Here is a 19623-nt window from a genome sequence, read left to right as displayed (position 1 = left end):
TGTTATAGAGCAGGAGGAGCTGAGCAGATTGTACATATTGGGGGTCATTTACTAAGGGCCCGATTCGCGTTTTCCCGACGTGTTACCCGAATATTTCCGATTTGCGCTGATTTTCCCTGTATTGCCCCGGGATTTTGGCGCACGGGATCGGATTGTGGCGCATAGGCACTGGCATGCACGCAACGGAAATCGGGGGGCCTGGCTGAACGAAAACCTGACGGATTCGGAAAAACCGCCACATTTTTTTAAAAAAAAGTGTCGCGGGACTCGCGCTTACCTTCACCAGGAATAGGCCGGTGGACTTCAGTGCATTCCGGCGGGCCTCGGGGAACTTCAGCGCCACCTGGTGGACGTCGGAGGAACTACCTTAGTGAATCGCCGGAAGGCCCGAATAGTCCTATTTACAGGCAGCATGTTATAGAGCAGGAGGAGCTGAGCAGATTGTGCATAGTGTCCTATCTGCAGGCAGCATGTTATAGAGCAGAAGGAGCTGAGCAGATTGTACAAAGTGTCCTATTGCAGGCAGCTGGTTATAGAGCAGGAGGAGCTGAGCAGATTGTACATAGTGTCCTATCTGCAGGCAGCATGTTATAGAGCAGGAGTAGCTGAGCAGATTGTACATAGTGTCCTATCTGCAGGCAGCATGTTATAGAGCAGGAGGAGCTGAGCAGATTGTACATAGTGTCCTATCTTCAGGTGGATTTCAGGATCTTTTCTCTGTTTTTGTTCTGTGCCTGAGGCAGCAGGATTTAGCTAATTACTAGGGGTTGCTGATATTATGAACCTGTCCTATGGCTCACCTGGTTCCTTGACCCTTTGAAAACTGTTTTCTATTCCTTCCACTTTTCTTAAAAGATAGAAAAAAAAATTCCAAACCTGACATTCAATATTAACCTCCTATACCCTATATTTACCTCTATATTCCATACGGAAGGGAATGTTTTTGAACTTGGTGATGACCCCATTCATATATAAAAAAAAAAATAAAACTTGTTATTGAAACAAAATCCCTTTGACATTATAGTTATCTTTTCCATACAACTTGCCATGTAAAATTTGGCACCATGATATTATATAATCAGATCTAATAAGTGAAAATCTGTTTTTCAACTTTGTAAGCGCAGAAATTTCCTGTTTTTATAAATGTTATCTCCCCAAAACACTTGCGGTAACAAGAAGAAAGACGGTTTTCCTCCTCATATTAAATCTGGAAGGTTTCCTGTGACATGGAAAAGACGGAATAGAACACGTGTTGCTGTTTCTCGGATGCAAGGATTTGCGTAGCTCCTCCCCGTTGCTCTTGAATATAGTTTCTTTTCTGATTTAGACATTGGCAAAAAGATAAGAAAATTTGCTGATTTCTGTGACTCCGCATAGACAGTAAGGCCCCTTTCACACTTGCGTTTTTCACGCACGTTTTCTACGCGTGCTTTTGACGCAATGCAGAACTTGCATTGCACTCTGTCCCATTGTAACCAATGGGTCTTTTCAGACATTTTTTTTCACGCACACACGCGCATTTTTTTTAACGCGCGTTTAAATTTCAACATGCTCTACTTTTGCAAGTCACGCGCGTGAAAAACGCACCATACAAGTCTATGGAGACGCATCAAAAACGCATTGCACTCTGAGACACATGCAAGTGCAATGCAAGTGCAATGCGTTTTTCACGCATCAATTGCCATAGAAAAGATAGAGCTCAGTCCTGAGTCCATTTCGCGCGCATTTTCTGCACGTGAAAAACGCATTGAAATTGCATTGAAAACGCGCGTGAAAAACTGAGACACTGAACAAACTGACTGAAAACTGATTGCACTCTGATGCAAAATGCGTGTTTTTCAATGACCAAACCCTGATCGCACCCTGATCAGACTCTGACGTGATCTGCAACGCAAGTGTGGAAGGGGCCTAAATGTGCAGTATTTGGGCTTGTACACACTGGTGTGTCTGCTGCATGTCCATTAAAAACAGATCCTTTTTGTTAACTTTTTCTGCCAAATCTGTAGCCTCATTCCTTTTTTCACTTCCACATGGCATCCATAGTTCTTTTAGTGGTTTAAGGGGAAATTCCACTTTTAGCAATTAATTGATATTGTTTATGTAATAAAGTTATCCAATATTCCAATATACTTTCTGTATCGATTCCTCACGGTTTTCGAGATCTCTGCTTGCTGTCATTCTATAGGAAGCTTCATTGTTGGTTTCCAGTGGATGTGAAAGTGTCCATGGTCATGTGATGTCACACAGGTGCACTGCTTGTTGTATCCCTGGTCATGTGATATCACACAGGTGCACGGCTCGTTATATCCTTGGTCATGTGATGTCACACAGGTGCACGGCTTGTTATATGCCCGGTCATGTGATGTCACACAGGTGCACAGCTCGTTATATCTCTAGTCTTGTGATGTCACACAGGTGCACGGCTCGTTATATCCCTGGTCATGTGATGTCACACAGGTGCACGGCTTGTTATATGCCCGGTCATGTGATGTCACACAGGTGCACAGCTCGTTATATCCCTAGTCTTGTGATGTCACACAGTTGCATGGCTCGTTATATCCCCTGGTCATGTGAATTCACAGAGGTGCACAGCTCATTATATATCCCTGGTTATATAATGTCACACAGGTGCACAGCTCGTTATATCCTTGGTTATGTGATGTCCCACAGGTGTACCGCTCATTATATCCTTGGTTATGTGATGTCCCACAGGTGTACCGCTCATTATATCCCTGGTCATGTGATGTCCCACAGGTGTACCGCTCATTATATCCCTGGTCATGTGATGTCCCACAGGTGCACAGCTAGCTATGTATCACTGGTTATTGAATGTCACACAGGAGCACGACTCGTTATACCCCTGTTCTTGTGATGTTATACAGGTGCACGGCTTGTTATAACACACAGCTCTGATTATTGTCTGCGATATAATGAACCTGTGTGACATCACATGACCAAGGACAGATTCACTTCCACTGCTAGTAAGGAATGAAGCTCCCTATAGAATGACAGCAAGCAGAGATCTAGAAAACTTTGAGGAATTGATAAAATTGTATAATTTTCATTAGACAAACAATATCAAATATTTAGTGGAAGTGGACGACCCCTTTAACCTTAGTGAGAAGACATGACAGCACACAACACATATGTAACCCTCTGATACGTAATACATGTGATACTTGTTAAACTTTATCTAGTATATAAACTTGTAGAAGTTTGGCTGAGATTGGACTTTGCCCGTATATAAGTTTAGCAGTTTACCCTGTGTGATTTCTTTCTTGGTTTAATGAAGTTGCCGAATAGACAGCCTGCACCTTATAAGTCAGCGACCTGTGATAAAACGAGTACACATAAGCCACAGGTATAGACAAGGGGGAGGAGTCACTCATGTCTGGACCTTAGATTAGACTAAACATTTACTCCAGGACTCCTGATCTTGTGATTGATGGTGTCCTAGCAGTAAGATCATCGCTGTCCTTTGTCTACCTTTTCGCTCCACAATCCCCCCTGTATCCTACAAGGACGTCCTTGGTCGGATTAACATGGGCCATATGACAAGTGCGCCCCGCCATTACTAAAGCACCAGAACCAGACTGTGCTGTGTAACATAAGCACATTTACACATTTACAACAAAAGTATTATTTTTGTAGTGCCTGTATATGCAGAATAACAGTACTGTGCATTGCTCATGTATATAGGATGGATACTGTATCTGCCACATATGCAGGTTAATAGTGAATTGAATATTAGTTGACATGTTTTACTAGCAGTCCAATTAATTCTGTAGGACTTTCACTAATGTGGATGCAGATACCTGCCCAGTAAAGAGTGCAACCACAACCTAACTTGGCTCATGCTGTCAGACGGTGACAAACTCTATCAGGAACCAGCTAACAGACCCTGAGAGACCCTGCAAGCGGATAGGAAGTACTGACTTCGTCTGACAGCTGCTGGATGGTGGAGCTGATGGGTAAGATGAGTCCAGAGACAAACCTGTCTACACACAAGGGCACAGAGGGACAAAAAACACATACAGACAAACAGGCAGAGTCGGACAGAATCGCGTCAAAACCAAGATGGCGGCAAATCACACAATTTAATTACTAGAGAGAGGTTGAGTAAACGTAGCAGAGGTTGGATACACAGGATAGCAAAGTAATAGTGAGCACAAGTTATGAGGAGACTAGTAGAACCAGCAAGGTGTAATGGTACTTGGCAGGTTTATAAAGGAGTTCCTGGACGCTGCCCCTAGCAGCTGACTTGATCACCCATCCATCACTCTTGTAAACCTTGCTGGACAGTGCATGGCTGCAGAAGAGCTGGGTGTAGTTCAATCAGTCCCCTAACAACAGCGGCAACCTAGCCACAGTTAACACACACAAAACAACACTAAGGAGAATTAAAACCTTTTCAGCCGCATGGACAGAAGGTGATTGCATGGATGTTACAATGGTTTACAACAGTTCCCCTGCAGTAAGCGAGTCAAGCATGCATGCCACTGCTCCATTCATCTAATTGGCACTATAGTAGTAGTTGTTCTGCTCATTGACCATATATGCAGGATAAGAGCTGTAGTACTGTGCAGTGGACATAGATACAGAGGAGTAGTATTAATTCACTGTTTCTATATATGCAGTATAAGATAAGTAGTACCGGCCATTAATTAGGGCCATTAAGTAATAATTCACTGTGTGCATATATGCAGTATAAAAGTAGTAGTACTGTAATGTTGCTATAGTAACAGAGGAGTAGTAGTAATTCACTGTTTCTATATATGCAGTATAAGAGAAGTAGCACCTGCCATACATTCACTGTGTGCATATATGCAGTATAAAAGTAGTAGTGCTGTTGCTATAGTTAGAGGAGTAGTAGTAATTCACTGTGTGTATACATGTTACATAAGAGTAGTAGTAATGGCCATACATTATTGGAGTAGTAGTAATTGACAGTGTGCATACATGCGGGGTTAGAGCAGTAGAGCTGTGGCCATATATGCAGGATAAGAGAAGTAGTACTGTGCAGTGCCCATACATGCAGGATAACAGCAGAGATACTGTGCAATGGTCATACATACAGAGTAGTAGCAGTTCGCTGTGTGCATATATGCAGTTTAAGAGTATTGGCTATGCATAAGGGGAGTAGTAGTAATTCACTGTTTGCATATATGCAAGGTATGAGCAGTAGTGCTGTGCAGTGCCCGTATATGCAGGATAAGTGCTGTAGTACTGTGCAGTGCTAATATATACAGAGTATATAGTCAGTATATGTCAGTATTAAACTTGGACAGTGGTGGCCCACATTATAATCCACTACTGGTACTGATCACTTGTATTCCATCAAGCCTTACAGTACTTTCCAGTGATATAACTACAGACCGGGTTAATATTAAATTCAGGTTACAGCAGTGCACATGACACCTTTATTACCCCCATAAACTTGTTTGCTAGATAATGTGTGTTCATTCATATTAATAAAGTAATGGCAGTTCTGCTTCTCTGACCATTGTGTAATACACACCCTGGGGCCATCATACAACCAGTGCGATATCTTCAGTGATTTCATAACTTCATAATATGGTTATTACTGATAGAATCATTATAGCCATGTATCCATGTATCCTGCTTTCATCTCATTGCGTATTATATTCGTCAGCGCTCATTGTGAGAAATATTAGGAAGCTACTTTCCCTTTAATGCTTCACCTTGAGTCGTCAAGTGATGTCATCAAGGTCTATCATCTTGATGACATCACTGCTCACATATCGGATCATCAGGGTGGACCTTATTGGAGGTATGGGATGATGAGCAACTTATAGGGCGACACTTCATGTAATGACTTTATTGGGGCGATGAGGTTAATAGGTTACATTCCTAAAACAGATGGTGATGCCACAGGTGATGATGTCAGAGGTTCCTTCTATTGGCAAATAAATTGTGTACCAGGCGCTGGATCATCTCTAGTGGGTGATGTCATCATAGAAGATGATGGGGGTCATTTACTAAGGGCCCGATTCGCGTTTTCCCGACGTGTTACCCGAATATTTCCGATTTGCGCCGATTTCCCCTGTATTGCCCCGAGATTTTGGCGCACGCGATCGAATTGTGGCGCATCGGCGCCGGCATGCACACGACAGAAATGGGGGGGCGTGGCCGAGCGAAAACCCGACGGATTCGGAAAAGCGGCCGCATTTAAAAAAAGAAATGTGTCGCTTGGGACGCGCTTACCTTCACTTGGTCCGGCCCGGTGAACTCCAGCGCGTTCAGATGCTTTTCAGCGCAGCAGCGCCACCTGGTGGACGGCGGAGGAACTACCTTGATGAATCCCGGCCAGACCCGAATCCAGCGCAGAGAACGCGCCGCTGGATCGCGAACGGACCGGGTAAGTAAATCTGCCCCGATGTCACTGATCGGCATATAGTTATGTCATATCGATTTATATCATTCCTGAAGAGAGGAACAAGTAAAATTTCCCATAGAGGAAAGCTGCAGTATACTCCATCCTCCGTGCCGGGCTCTCTCATCAGTTGCTGGAGCCCACAGAGCAATTATTCTATTTCAATGATTGTTGGTTGAGTGAGAATTGTTTCTATTTTTACCAATGTTCTCCTAGAAATCGCCGTCATCTGCCGCGGCTCCATTGTTAATTGCGTGGGAACTGTTCTTCTCGGTCACATTTTTTTATGTGTAGGATGAACTGGAGCCAAAATAAACAAGAAATGAATAAGAGTAAAGTCATTTCCTGCTAATAAACATGGAGGAATGGCTACAGTGTTCTAAAGTGTTTTCCCACTTTAGAAATATATATAATACATGCACAGATAAAAATGAATGAGGACTACCCCTCCCGTTAGGAGAAGAGGGACTCCCCAGAACCTGCTTATAGCAGAGATCATAAAAGCAGGGGTCTATAAGTACTCAGCGTTGGTGAACTTGTTTTACCAGAGGTCCATGTACTTCTGTTGGTCTTTCAGGAAAATGTTTTTGCCCACTTCCATAGAATTAGTTAAGTTGAGTATGTACACTACCGCTCCATTTATATAATTGAGACAATCTTGAGCTTCGCTGCTACATTCATACAATTGAGTCGATCGTACTCACTTCTCTAATCAAGTTGATCATGCGCACCGCTGCTCCATTCATATAACTGAGACAAGCATACACCATTCTTGCTTCATTCATATAATTGAGTCGATCATGTGCACCGCTGCTCCATTCATATAACTCAGTCGATCACGCGCACAGCTGCTCCATAAATATAACTAAGTTGATCATGCGCACCGCTGCTCCATTCATATCATTGAGTCAATCATGCCCACCGCTGATCTATTAATATAACTAAGTGGATCATGCGCACCGCTGCTCCATTCATATAACTGAGACAAGCATACACACTGTTGCTCCATTCATATAATTGAGTCGATCAAGTGCGTTGCTGCTCCATTCCTATAACTCAGTCGATCACGCGCACAGCTGCTCCATAAATATAACTAAGTTGATCATGCGCACCGCTGTTCCATTCATATCATTGAGTCGATCATGTGCACCACTGATCTATTAATATAACTAAGTGGATCATGTGCACCGCTGCTCCATTCATATAACTGAGACAAGCATACACACTGTTGCTCCATTCATATAATTGAGTCGATAATGCACATGTTGCTCCATTCATATAACTGAGACAAGCATACACACTGTTGCTCCATTCATATAATTAAGTCGATAATGCACATGTTGCTCCATTCATATAACTGAGACAAGCATACACACTGTTGCTCCATTCATATAATTGAATCGATAATGTGCACGTTGCTCCATTCATTTAACTAAGTCGATCATGCACAGCGCTGCTCCATTCATATAACTGAGACAAGCATACACAACGTTGCTCCATTCATATAATTGAGTCGATCATGCGCACCGCTGCTCCATTCATATAACTGAGACAAACATACGCACTGCTGCTCCATTCATATAACTAAGTCGATCATGCGCACCGCTGCTCCATTCATGTAATTGATTTGATCATGAGCTACTCTGCTTCATTCATATAATTGAGTTGAGCACATGCACCACTGTTCCGTTGAAATTATTGAGCTGATTATCCGCACCACCACTCCATTCATATATTTAAGTCAAGTATCTATTCAAGTACATGCACCACTTCTCCATTAACATAATTTAGTCAAGTACATGCACCACTGTGCCAGTCATAATGGGGCACATTTACTTACCTGACCACGATCGTGCGCCCGCTATCCTGCATGTGTCGCTTCCTCGCTGAGGTCCGCCGGAGTTCACCTTCTTCTTCCCGGTGTATATGAGGGAATGTCTTGCGACACAATTTGAGTTTTAAATCCTGCACTCAGTCCGAATCAGTCGGGTCGTCATACGGCCCGCCCTCTGATTTGTGTCACATGAAAGTAGGCATGATTGCGTGAGAATCCTATCACGTGCGCCAAAAAAAATGTGACGCAAATCGGAAATATTCGGAAAAACCCGACGGAAATGTGGTCGGCGGACATTTAGTAAATGAGCCCCATTGTGTCATGAATGCGCACCACTGCTCCTTTGAAATCATGAGTCGATCATTGCTCCACTCATATGCGGCACCAAGATGCAAGGGCCACTTGTGACCTTTTATGTACAGTTTCTTCTGCGGGTCATGTACAGTAGAACATTGCACTACTCATTTACTCATGTTACTCATCAAGTCCTAGGACCCGGGACAGTCGGGATGATGTTACTCTTTGTTATGGGGAAAAACTGAATTACAACTTTTTTTTTCAGTATACAACGTAAACGGTCAAAAAAGGTATGCCTGATCTTCTTGCAGTCTACAGCCAGGGCAGGATTAAAGGAGGGGCTCCTGGGGCTCGAGCCCCGGGGCCCCCACCAGTCTTCGACTGTCTCTGTGTGCAATGCGCAGTTGCCCATGGCCGCCCGCAACGCACATAGGGGTCTAGGATGTCAGCTGTGTCAGTGAGACACAGCTGCCTTCAATGGGGGAGATTGCCATTTTCTACAGGGGACTGGCAAGCTACATACCACAAGGGGCTGGCAGGCTACATACTACGGGGGGCTGGCAGGCTTTATACCTTCAAAAACATTGTTGAAAGGGCCCCCACCAGTTTGCGCCCAGGGGCCCCCACCACCGTTCATCCGGCCCTGTCTACAGCACATGGCCATATGTTTTGTTCTATAGGGTTGACGACAGATTCCTTTTAAGTTGAACTTTGTAGAAAGCACAGAATATATTAGAGGAAGATGTTTAGTCTGTAGACAGAGGAACGCCGACTGTGGATTAGTCGATGTTGTTCAGAATGAATGGTGCCATCCCCTACCAGCTGGCACGGACATTATGTGAGTGCTATGTAATGCAGCCTCAAACACAAGTATGAGGTCTCTTAACTGGTAGCTTCTCTTTAGATCCCATATATTTTCCTCACATATGGAAAACATGCCGTACAGGATGTCCTTAGTTATTTTCCACAACTTTCAAGTGTTCTAATTTTATCCCTTAAGAGCAAGAACGGTCAAGGTCAGACAATGGGGTCAAACTGTGTCTCCTCAAACACACATCGGTGCCACCACATAGATATTGGTTGGTCTATTCTTGTTTTCATACATTTCTGGGAGCCATGATGCTGAGGTCGTGTTGTGACCTATGAGCCTTAAAATTTGGTAGTATTATAGCCTTTTGTGATCAACCTTTGAGAAGTTGTACTTTCTTAAGATTAGGTCAACATCAGAGTGGTGGTGGTCAGCTTGTCTGGACCACTATTGATCATCTCATTTCTGCTGAAAGAACAACCCCTATGATCTATGTAATGGTCTGCAACTTGGCTCCCATTCAAGTCACTGGGAGATAATCAAGAGTTACACAGCTTGGCCACTACTCAGAGAATGGAGCTGTTTTTCCAGTTATTCATTCTTTGTTGATTCCAGTGCTGAAGGAATCAGTTGTCTGTGAGGTTTCCAATTGCCAGACCCCAACAATGGAAGGGTACATTCAGACAGCCATTATGGTGGGTAGTGATCTGGTTGCATGTATTGGGACCAGTTCACGGCCCCCATAGACTTCTATGGCTCCCATGCACAGTGAGTTGAGCACACGTTGGGTCACCAACCCAGACCGTGTTGGATGGCCACGCCACATAATATGAGACATGTCCTACATTTTAGCAGATTTGGCAGGTCGTCTGCAAAAACTCTTATGATGACCAATCCTATCTCTATACACATGTGTGATAGGTCCCATCATGCACATGTCCTATAAGGGGAGAGGGGAACAAAAGGATTGGGTGTGTTGAATTCCAACTGCAGTTGTGAAGGACTAAGGAGGTCCTCATGCACATTACTAGACAGACCGTCTTTTCCAAACCGATGGTTTCTGCAGATATACATCTAATAACATCTAAAAATCATACAAGTTTAGTAAATCTGCCCCAGAATGTTGAATTCTTAGTATAGAGATGAGATATGGACCTAACGCTTTGTAACATTAGAATTAGTCAGAAAAGAAGAATGGCAACTACATAGTGTAAGACTGAAACCTCATAGGATATATTGGGATGATGGGTGCTCCTTACATTAGTCTGAGTAGGACCAGTACCAGGAGGAGTTTTTGATTTTTAGCTATTTTTAACACAGTAATATTTGAGAACAGTCTCATGTGGTTTTATTTCACTAGTATAATCTCTACAATCTCACATTTTCACCTAATGTTTTTGCAATTTTCATAACCTTGGTGTCAAGGACAATCTCACTTACAATTTAGAATATTGTGATGACATTGCTTCACTTGCTAGTTAAAAGGAAATCTACCATCAGAATCCATCATGATAAACCAGGGACATAGATCCAGGCACTGTGACTGTGGTCATCTTACATTGTGTTATCCATGGCCTCCTTCCTTCTAATATCAACTCTTAGAATTATGCTAATGGACTTGACGGGCTACCCTAGCTGTATAGCAACCCAACTACTAAACTCTTGATTAATGGGGAGATCTCTAGAGAATTTGGGTTAGGAGGTGGCGCAAAGCAGGGGTGCCCTGAGATTGTAGGTTTTCAGCAGAATTAAGTGCTTGAGAAAAATCGCTCTATTTGCACAGCTAAAAGAATCTGAAATGACTCCACCATCATGACGGAGGAATAGAAGTTGGTAGATTCGCTTTTTGTGTTGTCGAAGAAACTTGAAGAGCAGGAAAAGTGTTGGGATTCACTAGTTGCATCCAAATTGTGCGATAAAAAAAACTCTGTAGGTGTTGAAACTATAGCTAATTTCACGTGCCAACATATAATACATAAATTGCACATAACACAGCAGCAAAAAAAAAAAAAGTGGGATTAAAGAGGACCTGTCACCTCAATTTAAGTAAGCAGCTCCTAGTGCTTGAACAAACGCCGCAGTGTTACAGTGATAGCATTACCGGAAACCTCCGGTAACGCTATCAAACACTGCAGCGGAGTACAATGCAAGCTGTCCGATGTATTCATGAGGGGGCGGTCCGAGGCGCTGCCTCTTCCCCGGACCGCCCCGCTCACTCCATAGGCCGGCAGTGACTGCCGCGCGCTAGGCGCCAGTCACCGCCCCTAGCCACGCCCCAACCCGCCCCCTCATGAATACGTCGGACAGCTTTGCGAGCTGTCCGACAATTACACTGTACCCCGCCACAGTGTTAGATAGCGTTACCGGAGGTTTCCTGTAACGCTATCACTCTAACACTGCGGCATTTGATCAAGCACTAGGAGCTGCTTACTTTAGTAAGCAGCTCTTAGTGCCGATAAATTGGGTGACAGGTTCTCTTTAATTATGTTCTGCAAGGTGAGAGGACGATATTGCTCAATAGGACAGCAAAAGGTTCAAAGATTTTCATGGAAATGTGGGAACGTGGGTTTAATTCTTATTTTAGTGGAGGGACAAGGTTGGGAGGCTATGGGGGTAAAATAAAATATAAGTACCCGCTGAAATGAAATATTCCAAATATTTGCAACCTGTGTCTGGAGTAGAAACATTAGTCTGCAAATTTAAGGTTAGATAAATCCTGTATGAAAGGATAAGAAATGATATGTATATGGATTCTCTTTTCATTTATAGGTTTTCAATGTTACTTGTATGTAAAGTCGGTCTATGGAAACCAATGAAGGGATTAATAAAAATAGATTCAGCTCTAAAGCCAGCCAACCAGGCCAATTATAAAGGACGATCCTCATATCTGTGATATCTGTAGTAAGTGTACAGAGTATGGGATCCGTCCCAGCTGCTTCATCCTCTGTAGCTGATGTGCTGGGAGCCCGACTCCATGTGCCCTCTGTGGGTAGGAAGCAACCGCTGCCCGGATCACGCTGGAAAGTTCAGTCCAATTGTTCTTCACACAGTCATTATCACTCTCCATAAAAGGGGATTATTCTGGTCATGTCCTGCAATGCTCCCATGCCAATAGAAGCCGCTGCATGATCCGGATGATTTCCATTCTCATTTTAACTAAGTTTTATTGAGATCTGATACTAAAAAAGGGAAGTTTGTCAAGGCCCATTTAGGCCGAGGGTTTCAGTTTGTCAAAGTGAATATAATACTGAAGACACCTCACATAGAACTGGGACTGCAATACCGGACACAGCCTGTGGATAAAAGAGGAGCTGTTTCTGGAAACACATTGGGGCACATTTACTTACACAACTGCAGAGTAAGTAAGGGTGCGCTGCTGCACTTTCTCCAACAAAAGCTACAACGACGGTCCAGGATGGATCCAGCAATCATCCAACATACAGTATTCCAAAAATTTCAATCTGACGGGAGCTCACAAATAATTCATCGATCTTCTATCCAGCACTGTATGATTCCTTTTTATTTGTACGCTACTCCAACCAGAGGTCACTCCCGGGAAAAGCCACCATTCAAACATGAAACCGCTGCGTTTTCTCTCTTGTCCTGGTCTCCTTCATTAACTATATATAAGAGACATATCCAGACATAGCGTAGACGGTTTTAGCAAACATAATTCACATAAAAATAGGGTAAAATGCGCATATCAAAATTGATCCGCCGGACATTGCCCTACCCAGGGTTTCGCCTCTTCACACGTGACTAGGTATCATGTGACCGTGCGCCACACTTGCAAAGTCCAACAGAATTGTGTCGCACGCATGGTAATGGTGCAACAAAAAAAAAAGTGGTGCACTCTGTTGGGGTTGTCCAGGGGGTCACCAGATTCATGCAGAACATGCGCCAGAAATCCTGAATCTCACACACCCCTGCACTATACACAAGAAAACTGCACATAGTGCATAGTAAATATGCCCCATTAATATATCTAGGTCATTGGCGCTACACGTGTAACACAAATGTGTCTCGGACACTTTATAAATACCTGCGCAAGCAGTTTGTACTAGAATGAACGTGCAAAGTCAGACAGAAAACTGGCGCACGGCCCCTTGTAAATGTGCCCCAATGTGTCTTGAATTTATAAGGTGTTTGTGCCACTTTTGTGTGGTGGTTGCACTTTTAGAAAACCGTGCACCTAAAGGGGCATTGTGGTGCTCAGTCAGGGTTTGCAACATATTTATCACTGAGCTTCACAACAGTTCCAGCACAGCAGCATGAAGTGCACCCCAAAAAGAAAATAGGTGCAACCGTGTCACATCCTGCAGACAGATCAGATTAACTACAAGCATGCGCCACTGTTGGATCATCTGGCGCAATCTGCGCATGAATAAGGCAAACTGCACGAAGGTTGTTTGCACCAGTTTTGATATATCTGGGCCGCCGTACATTCCTCCTGCTAGTGACAAGTAATATTACATAACAATTATTCACATGTGATACAAGGACAGTTTGCGTCCATGGGATAAATGGGATAGCACAAATTTTTAGGTTTTTTTTTTATCCATTAACAAAATGCAAAGAGGATGAACAAAAGAAACATCAATATTTGATGTGATCACCCTTTCCTTCAAATCAGCACTAATTCCACTAGATTACACTCCTTTTTGAAATTAACTCAACAGGGAGGTTGTCCCAAACATCTTGGGAACTAAGTACAGATATTTTGTAGATTTAGACTTAAATGCTCAAATCTCTCTACATCTCTCGTCATGTAATCCCATACGGAAAGATGATGAGGCATCTGTGAGGACCATATCATCACGTCAAGAACTCCATGTTCTCCTTTACGCTAAAGTTAGTTCTTGGCTGGATGTTTGGGAACATTGTCCTGCTGTAAAATAACACTTCTAGAATTCTCCACACACCAGTCCAATACTTTTACACAGTACAGGCGGTCCCCCGGGTTACGTACAAGATAGGTTCTGTAGGTTTGTTCTTAAGTTGAATTTGTATGTAAGTCGAAAGTGTATATTTTAAAATTGTAGATCCAGACAATTTTTTTTTTTCCCAGTGACAATTGGAGTTTCAAAAATTTTGGTTTAATGGGGCCAGGGATTATCAATAAAGCTGCATTACAGACACCTTACAGCTGATCATTTCAGCCGGGGACTAAAGTAACATCCAGAGAGCTTCACCAGAGGTCACAGGGGGCAGAGAGGTCTGTCTTTAGCTAGGGGTCATCTGTAAGTCAGGGACCGCCTGTACTCACACAGTACGGCCTGCTCATGTAGAAGGTTTATATATGTGTCCTCCATAGAATCATATTTACCAGAAATAGTGCTATAAACCATAGAACTATTAGATAAGGGAGGAAGACAAGTCTTAGATGGGAAAATAAACAATGAAACACAAAAGGACAAACACAGAGAAGTCAGAGGTCAGGACCTAAAGATAGAAAAAACAAACCGAGAAAACATCCGCTGTGAACGAAATGAGCGAGACTAGGCTCACATCTGCATCCGAGGTTCCAGTAGGAGAAGTTTCCATTTAATATCTCTATATACTTTCTATTTTACCTAGGAAAATTAGGGATCCCATAATAGTAACCAGAAGGGCCCAACTATACGGAATAGGATCTGAGCCCGGCCTCCATTCAGTTTTTTGGTTCCAATGATGAACACCTCAACCTAATTTAAGTCTAGCCTTGTACATGCATAAAAGATTTAGTAGAGGTATAAGAAAACTAGGCCCGGCCACTCCGGTGCCACTGCACTGGCAGAACCTGCTTTGCCTTGCTGCAGCAATATTGCCCCTCTCTGCCCATGTGACCACCACTGTCCCATTTTGGGGGCATTTTAGAAACATCTAAAAACTTTGATAAACTCGTGTAGGACATTGGCAATTATTAATAGAAATAACCTAATATGAATGTTAACCCTGGCTCCCATTTATAATAAATGTAACCAGTAGAACTGCATAACTGGACCATGAGTATGTATCTAGCAATGTTAAGTAAGGAGCTTGGTTCTGGTGTAGAAGTTATGTACAGAGATGGGTTATGGTGTAGTATTTATGCACATAGCTCAGTTCTGGTTTTGTATTTATGTACACTGCTTGGTTCTGGTTCTCTATATTTGTACAGAGCTTGGTTCTGCTGCAGTAGTTATGTACAGAGATGTGTTATGATGTGGTATTTATGCACAGAGCTTAGTTTTCTGTCAAAGATTGGTTCTGATGTTGTATTTGAATAGAAAGCTTGGTTATTGTGCTTTATTTCTTTCCATAGTTCGGTTATGATACTCTATTTACTTGCAGAGTTTGGTTCCGGTGCTGTATTTATGTACAAAACTTGTTTATGGTGCTATACTTATGTATGGAGCTAGGTTCTGTTGCAATATATTTGTGTGTAGCTCAGTAGTAGTGCTATATATATATATATATATATATATATATATATATATATATATATATATACATATACATATATATATATATATATATATATATAACTTCCAGGGGTAGGGGGGTTTGAGATATGTTGTGTTGAATAAATTGCCTACAAGTTGCCCTGTCTGCCCCTTCTTACTTGAAAGAAACCATATTGTAACAGGGACACTAGATAGAACTCTTGCAATGTAGAGTAAAACTCCAACTTTCACTTTTTAATTTTTGACTGGAATTTTCCTCTAATGTGCCACTCTACTAAATATGTCCGCTCAGCAGACTGAAGACTGGACCCCTATGGCTGCATATGACATGTCCTTGTCTCCCAGTAGAGATAAGATATCAGGCCCAATGTTGGAGGTGCTGGAGGTTCCTGGGAAACAGATATTTTCCACTACATAAATCAAAATCATGGTTCAGTGCTTTAATCTTGATGAAAATCTGCTGTATTTAGGATTATGTTGTAACAGCTATTTCACTGTGTTTTTTCTTTGCTGTCTATGATCATTGCCTACAATGGAATAAGAGAAGAAAAAGATCTATTTATCTAACTAACTTTTTCTATATCTATTTGTCAAATCAAATAAACTTTATTGGCAGGATCAAATACATGTTAACATTGCAGTAGCAATGGTGGGTGGGGGGCATGGGGGTGCAAGGGGCCGGGGCATTAGCAGTCCATGGTATATCACATGTCTTTGTGGCAGACTCTGAAATATTGTGCCACTTTGTCTGCTGTGCTGGAGATCTTCTCTTCCTCCACCATGGAAGTCCGGGGCGAGATCTGAGAGTCGCCTAAAGTGAGTGCCGCTCACTGCTGAGTATTTGGAGCAGTGAAGCAGGAAATTAACCTGGCAGGCTATATACTACATGGGGGTGGCTGTATACTACATGGGGTTGGCTGGCTATATACTACATGGGGCTGTCTGGCTATATACTTCAGGGGGCTGGCTATATACTACAGGGGGCTGGCTATATACTAAATGGGGCTGGCTATATACTACATGGGGCTGGCTATATACTACATTGGGCTGGCTATATACTACATGGGACTGGCTGTATACTACAGGGGTTGGCTGGCTATATACTACAGGGGGCTGGCTGTATAATACTGGGGAATTGCTAAAAACTACAGGGGGCTGGCTATATAAACCACAGGGGACTGGCTATATACTACTGGGGCAGGCTATATACTACTGGGGGTTGTCTATATACTACTGGGGGCAGGCTATATACTAGTGAAGGATAGCTGGCTATATACTACATGGTATAAAACTATTATAGGGAAGCGATACTATTATACTGTATTAAATATTACATGACCATTGTAACATTGTTGCCTTTCCCTAATTGTGTGTGTTCATTCTTGGTTAATACATGGGGATGGCTGTATACTACAGGGGGTTGGCTGGCTATATACTACATGGGGCTGGCTGGCTGTATACTACAGGGGGCTGGCTGTATACTACAGGGGGTTGGCTGGCTATATACTACATGGGGCTGGCTGGCTATATACTTCAGGGGGCTGGCTGGCTATATACTACAGGGGGATGGCTGTATACTACAGGGGGCTGGCTATATACTACATTGGGCTGGCTATATACTACATGGGACTGGCTGTATACTACAGGGGGCTGGCTGACTATATACTACACGGGGTTGGCTGGCTATATACTACAGGGGGTTGGCTGGCTATATACTACAGGGGGATGCCTGGCTATATAGTACAGGGGGCTGGCTGTATATTACTGGGGAATGGCTATAAACTACAGGGGGCTGGCTATATACCACAGGGGACTGGCTATATACTACTGGGGGCAGGCTATATACTACTGGGGGCTGTCTATATACTACTGTGGGCAGGCTATATACTAGTGAAGGATAGCTGGCTATATACTACTGGGGACAGACTGGCTACATACTACTGGGGACAGACTGGCTATATACTACTGGGGAAAGACTGGCTACATACTACTGGGGACAGACTGGCTACATACTACTGGGGACAGACTGGCTACATACTATATAGTACAGGGGCTGGCTATATACTACAGGGGACTGTATATATCCTAAAGGGTGCTGGCTGGCTATATACTTAAGGGGGATGGCTGGCTATATAGTACAGGGGGCTTGCTGTATTTTACAGGGGACTGGCTATAAACTACAGGAAGCTGGCTATATACTACAGGGGGTCAGCTATATACTACTGGGGGCAGGCTGGCTATATACTACTGGGGACAGACTGGCTACATAGTATATACTACAGGGGCTGGCTATATACTACAGAGGGTTGACTGGCTATATACTACAGGGGGGCTGGCTGGCTATATAGTACAGGGGGCTGGCTGTATACTACAGGGGACTGGCTATAAACTACAGGGGGCTGGCAGGCTATATACTGGGGTGGGGGGGGGGCTGTGGATGAGGTAGTCCAGGGTTTAAATGTGGTTAGAGGTGGCATGGTTTGGAAAAAACCCTCCTTGGCCTTGCTATGGACATGGTGCTGGGTAAGGAAGCCGGAGATCCTCCTATTCAGGATGCTCTTTCATATCACTTGCATGGTTATCAATGATAAAATCATTGATTTTTTTTTTCTTAAATTTTGTTTTGATGTGTTTATTTGTTAGGTTTTGCAATTCCTTTTGGGTTATCTTTGTAGAGATCTGTAAAGTATTGATAGAGGTTGTTTCCATTCTGGATCTGAAGGTTACTTTTCATCCCATCACTGGCGATGTGGTACCATCTATCTATCTATCTATCTATCTATCTATCTATCATGTATCTATCTATCATCTAACTCCTATCCATCCATAAACAATCAAAATTTTTATATTGTGCCTCTTTCTACTCAACTGTTAGTCGAAAAGTGGAAAACACATTCCACATATAAGTGACTCTTACAAATGAATATTCTACATATCTTAAATCTTATACAATAGGCGCATGCCTACTGTGGCAGGAGGATCTTAGGATCGCCGTACTAAACAGTCTTGATTATTTTCCCCAATGAGTCAAGTGGTTTTTTCTTTGCCTTTATGTGTCTAACGGGAAACGTTAGTTATTTCGTTCTCAAACTCTAATAACCCCTTTGTTGTATTTTCCGGTACATTCGCAGATGAGGGAGATCTCCCCTGAGACTTCTAGCCACTATTTCCCATGTAAATAAAGCTGAGAATGTGAATTAATTAAGAAATTGCTCAGATATTTATCACTGTTTATAACTGCAGATTGCGGCCCCCATAATAACACGCAGCCCTGCCTTATACACCAGACATATACAGCTGTGCTATAGGCAGAAACCAAGCAATTGTGAATATATACAAAGCCAGAAAGTATGTAAACTAACTCAGATGTAACTTGTAGGGATTGACCAGAAATATGGTCCAGGGACGATATAATATCTAATATCCACAGTATATGGAAGACTCATCAAGAATCTACAGGTAAGGCTGCACCGTAGCACGGCGGGCACACGGCAGCAGCTCACCCTCGCCCCTCTCCATAGCGATGTATGGCCGAGGCGCCGTAATACGGGAAAAGATAGGACATGTCCTATCTTTTCCCGGGCTACGGAGCGGTACGGTGCCGCACGTGTGCTGCACCGTACCGCTCCCATAGGGCGCCGCGAGCCCATAGAAATGTATGGGGGACGTATATGGGCCGCATATACGTTGGCCGTATATACGTCCCCCATACTGTAGTGTGAATGCAGCCTAACTTATTATCCAATGTAAATAATCCATTATGCAATGTCACCTCAACTCTCTGTAATGATGAATGGCCCCACAATTATAACTATTATTATGCAACCAGAGGATGATGGAAGTGACCGACTACTTTGAAATCATT

The sequence above is a fragment of the Engystomops pustulosus genome, chromosome 1 (genome assembly GCF_040894005.1).
Source record: "Engystomops pustulosus chromosome 1, aEngPut4.maternal, whole genome shotgun sequence".
Taxonomy (NCBI): Eukaryota; Metazoa; Chordata; class Amphibia; order Anura; family Leptodactylidae; genus Engystomops; species Engystomops pustulosus.
This window is presented reverse-complemented; position numbering follows the sequence as displayed.